Here is a 5,875-nt window from a genome sequence, read left to right on the forward strand (position 1 = left end):
AAGTTGGATCTCCCCACAGCTTCGATTGTTTCATCAATCCTTGGCATGGGGTAACTGTCAAATACTGTAATGTCATTTAGCTTCTTGTAATTGATACACATTCTTAGTGTCTTGTCAGGCTTTCGCACAAGAACGACTGGAAACGAATATGGACTTCTTGACACTTTGATCAGCCCTTGCTTTAGTAGATCGTCAATGGCATTCTTGACTTCACCCAACTTAGAATGGGGAATTCTGTAAGGTGCTTGACAGATAGTGGTATCAGATGTCAACTTGATATCATGTTCTATCAAGTCTGTACAGCCAGGCTTTGAAGTCAGTACATCTGAGAATTCTTCACAGTTTGCTCGCAGTTGTTCTTTTTGTTCTTGTGACAGCACCGGATTGATTCTGACATCTCGGTAAGATTCAGTGTCACCAGGAAAAATAAATCCACTCAATTCCTCTTCTTCAGTATCATTATGTGCACCAACATACATGATAGTTCTGGGATGATATTTTCTCAACAAATTGATGTGATATACAACACATACTCGACGACCGCCAACTTGAACTGATTAATTGACATCAGACACTTGCTTTACCACTCTGAACGGACCCTGCCATTGTGCAAGCATCTTCTTTGAACTGGACGGCAACAAAACCAGTACCTGGTCACCAGGCCAAAACTTCCGTTCCTTGGCCTGTTTTTTTCTGTCATACCATGCCTTGGTATACTCATGTCGTCTTGTCAAGTTTTTTGTCAACCACACTGGTAACTAGTGCCAGGCGTTCCCTGACCTTAGTAATGTGATCCAACAATGTCTGACCATTTTCAGACTCTCCCGTCATGGCTTCATATACAAGATCCAGAGGTCCACGAACAGGCCATCCATACAAAAGCTCAAATGGTGCAAACCCGGTCTCCTGATGTGGTACTTCTCTGTACGCAAATAATGTATATGGCAACAGAACATCCCAGTCATCACTACCACTCATGGATAACTTTTTCAGCATTGCTTTTAAAGTTCCATTAAAACGTTCAACAACACCATTTGCCTTGGGATTATACGGCGATGTTGTCACACCCTTGACTCCAAGAATCTCATATAATTGCTTCATCAATGTACTTGTGAAGTTCGAGCCTTGGTCCGTCAAGATTACCTCAGGTACACCTGACCTGCTAAACATTTCAATCAGTTTATCAGCAATCACCTCTGCTTCAATTGACTTCAGAGCAAAGGCCTCTGGATAACGTGTGGCTTCATCTACAATGGTTAAAATAAACTTGTTACCTTTCTTTGTTCTGGCCAGTGGACCGACAATATCCATGGATATTTTTCTGAAAGGTTCAGTGACTTTTGGTACTGTCCGCATTGGTGCGATTTCGCCTGGTTTCTTTTTGGCAAACTTCTGGCAGACGTCGAACGTTTTACAGTGTCCAGCAACCTCTTTGAGTACTCCAGGCCAATAGAACCTTGCCATGATTCTCTGTTTGGTTTTTTTAACACTAAGATGTCCAGCTAGTGGTCTGTCATGGGCCAGTTCTAATATCTTCTTTCTCATAGACTGTGGAACAACTAATTGCTTTCCTTCTTTGGAATTATCTTTGGTTCTCCAGTGACGATAAAGAATTGAGTCTTCCCAGAAGAAAGCACTGGATTCAGATCTTGCTTCTTCTTCTGTCTTCAGAGCAGTTTCTCGAATCTTGTTCAGTGTTTCATCTTCCCGTTGTTGGGTCGCTAATGTCTCAGCATTTGGCAGGATATTCTCATTTATTTCTGATGTTTCAGCCATTTGTTTTTTGTACCTGAGGGAATTCAAGTATTTCTTCTGCTTGAGCTTGGGCTCTTGTCACTGCATTAACTTTGGCTTTTCTGTCAATGATATCGATTCCAAGTAAAGCATCTTCAACCAAACCCGGCACAACACCAACCTGTACATGTCCAGAGTAAAATGGAGTGTCTATCTCCACAACAGCAAGTTTGGCATTGAATGGTTGCCCTACTGCTGTATACAGCACTGTGCTCTGTCCCTCTAGAATGCAGCTTGGGGAACAAACTTTGCCTTTATTAAAGTTAGTTCACATCCTGTGTCCTTAACAAATGAAATGTTTTTTCCATTCACCTTTCCAGGTAGGTAGATTAGCTTATTTGTCTGGTGATTTTGGATAAAGAAAGTCGCTTGATTTCGGCTGTCACCGTATCGTTTTCTACAGTGGCGTGCCAGATGACCCTGTTTGTGACATATAAAACACTTGATATCTGGTTTTATTTCTCTTGAATGATTCCTTCCATCATGCTGATCTCGGTTTTCTCTGATTGCAGTGTCTGATTCTACGTAATCATCCGCCGCTTCCACTACACTGCCTGAACCTTTGTTTCTCACAATCTACTGTGCTTGTGCTGGAGGTAACGCTTTTAGAAAGAAAGCTTCACACAGCTGGTCAGTTGGATCTTTATCATCGAGAAACCTCTCCACGTACATCCGTATATGAGAGTTCAATCCCCTGTATGTCTCTTTCCCCTTCCGCTTGATTTGATCAAGCAAAACAAAGTAGTCCGCCAGTCACCGTCCAAACCTGGTAACCAATGCCCTCTTCAGACCCTTAAAGTCCTGGCTTGATTCGCTTGCTACTTCTAGTGCAACACCGGGTAATAAGGTTCTTAGCTGCAGCACTTTAACCTTATCATCCCACCCGGCTTGTTGGGCCACAGCCTCAAACTCGGATAGATATGTTAAAATATCTTCCTTTTCCACATCAAACGGTTGCATTTTCACTTTCATGGACAAACTCGAACATTTTAACTCCTGTGTATCTTTTGATTTCTGTAATTCCACTTCCAAAGTTTTAATTTGTTTAGCATTGTCTAATTCAAGTTCTTTTATCCTAAAATTCATTTCTTCCTTCTCTCTTTCTCTTTCCATTCTTAACTTCTCCATTTCCAGCTGAAATTTCATTCGAGCCATTTCTACTTCTTTGTCATGTACTTTCTGTAATTGTTTCTTTGTTAGTTTTTGTTTGTCCATTTCCAAAAGTTCAACCAATTCTTGATCAGGCTGCATTTCTTCAGCACCAACATCTGACATCTTGCACAACGTAGTTCTTAGAATTTAACGGGTGAGTTTTCACTATACAATCCCGGACGAGCCCCCAGTTGTTAAGTTCTAAGATCACTACCCATCTGACACCATCAGACAACCAAAGAGACCAAGTGAAAACTGATTTTATTTCTAACTACAGCAATATATAAAACAAGCAAAGAAAAACAGTATACAAATTAATGTGTGCTGACAAGGTTAGCCCTTCCTCCCTGGTGCCAACAATTAAACATAAACGCTCTTATCTCAGCACTGAGAGAGACACGGGTTTGCTAATTACACACATCCGGACCAGTATCTCCCCTCCCAAGTAGAAACTATTTTATATGGCTTAATTTACCCCCTTGAACTTGAACTACGAATTTAAAGTTAACCCCATATATTCTAACAATGATTAACCCCATATATCCTAACATATACCCGCTTTGGCTCGTCTAGGTATGATCAGAGATAAGATCTTATATAAAGTATATATTATTATAGCACGTTTAGTTCACTAGAAAACACAACAAAACACAATACACTTTGGAATCTGTATTAATCTACGCTGACAAATGTACTGCCGCAGTAGTTAATTAATAACAACAATAATAACAACCCAGAACTGATCACTTAATTAGTTAATCTCTAGGTGTCTAGTTTACACAATATTGTAATCACTTCACCGTGACACAACACTCACACGTGTGATAATTGAGAAACGCTAACACACACACGTGCGATAATGGAGAAACGCTTCCAGGGGAACTTAATTAATAAAGGAATTACAGCACTATTCCTAACTGGTTAATTTTTAATTAACCCTTACTACTCGTTCAGTAACCTTGTAACACAGAATTAATACTGGTACCTATCACAATAAAGACAATAACCTACAGTTTACCTAGGTCCTCTAGGATGACTGGCTAAGCTTTATATTACCAAATACTCGTATAATGTTAGCACAAAAAGTCTACTATTTACTTCGTCAGATGACCGAAGACACTGTCTAAAGAATATTGGTATAATACAGTATTAAAATATTAAAAGTCACATCAATCACATCAAGGTTATACAACAGAGCAGAAATAATATATTCACCAAAGTCCCGTCTGAACTAATATAGATCGTTCAGTAGACGACGACCGTGCCCCTGGATACCTCCAAAATGTTTCTCCTAGATATCTCTAAACCCTAGCTATTTATTCAAAACTCTCAGAGACAGCGAATATCGCCTGGGGGTACCAGGCGGTACCTCACGTATCATCTGATATTCCACGTCTCCCAGAGTTGGTATATTTTTCTCTGATCGTCAGACTGGCTGTCGCCATACCGCGAGCAATTCCCTGGCCATAAACAGCACTACCGGAGATATTACGTAACTACTAGCCACATGGCCTCTGCACATGGCTGGATGTGTATTAGACGACCGTCGCGCAAAGGTATCGCGTAACAAGTTGCCCATCTGGGCTTAAGTGCAATTTGGAACTGCACACGGCCCTCTAACACAATTAATATCGCCACAGGCGAAAACAAAATTAAGAGCATGTACCGTCACAATCTGTCTGTAAAAACTAATGTTAAAACAAGGGTCGCTAATTTTAACAGTTAAAATTTACAAATTGTTTGACATTAATTTATATGTACAGTTGGTGGGTTCATACTGTAATCAGTTTTTGTTAAATTTGAAGCAAGCATTTTAACAATGTAGCTCACAAACATGTAGCTGTAATACATATTAAATCGTACTATATTATCTATAAACTTAACATACACAGTTTATACATTTTGAGTTATCTTTTCAGTACATGAATCAAGGTTTGATCAGAATATTCCAATTCCAATCAATAAGCATTTAAGACAGGGCCTACTGGTCACCTAGTCAATATCTTCTTGACTTGTCATATTGTAATCAACTGTGTCACCACAATCAGTACATTTGCAAAGTGCTGTACATGGCAAGTTATTTTTCTGGCAGGAGCAGTTATTGGCACATTTGCCATGGCACCCACACTTGCCAAGTTCAACAACTGCCTGAGTTGCAGGTAGCTTAAGGCATTTCTTAAGGGGAATTGTCCCATCTGATGTTTTCTCCCATCCATTCTCAGTAAGCGATGATATGTTTGGCCGTGGCTGTTTGTACCCTTTACCGATTAGCGATATGAGATTGGTTCTCTGAATGTGTGGTTTCAGTGCTCCAAGAGTTGGTGGCAACGTTTTAGCTTCAATGTTTTTGGATTTGAACAGTTCCTATCTCGATTCCTTTACTGTGCTGCATTTGCTGTTCTTGGCATACACTGCGGACACAAAGCTTTCAAGTTCATCTGACATGTTGTCCAAGCTGAAACCATCCCACCGAATTGCCGGAAAATGTCTTCGGAAACTACTTCGGAACTGGATCCAAGGCTTAAATAATGCTTTATCCACCTACTCTTGGATATACCGGCAAATTGTCCTCCCCAATCAGCACCAGTAAAAGCATGAAGGCCTAGTAGTCCTTTACTTCTCTCGCTTCCAACTGCTAAACATCTTGCCCGTATGTCAATTGTCCGTTTCGCTTTCCCCTTCCCAGTGATGAAATGAAGCTTGCCTGGAATGTTGTAAGTTGAAAACAAGTCCATTAAGAAAATTAAGACATCTGTATCTGTATCCGTCAGTCTTGGATGCATCAAGCACATGCACTGGGATCAAGGTATCTGCTTCCTCGTGTGAGTGATCACCAATATTGGGATCAAAGACATCTGGTTTGTTGGAATGCGTTGAGGTTCCATAGATGACAACTAAGTTCTTGCTGCTATCTGAATATTCGTGAAGT

The sequence above is a fragment of the Gigantopelta aegis genome, unplaced genomic scaffold, assembly GCF_016097555.1.
Source record: "Gigantopelta aegis isolate Gae_Host unplaced genomic scaffold, Gae_host_genome ctg1348_pilon_pilon:::debris, whole genome shotgun sequence".
NCBI lineage: Eukaryota > Metazoa > Mollusca > Gastropoda > Neomphalida > Peltospiridae > Gigantopelta > Gigantopelta aegis.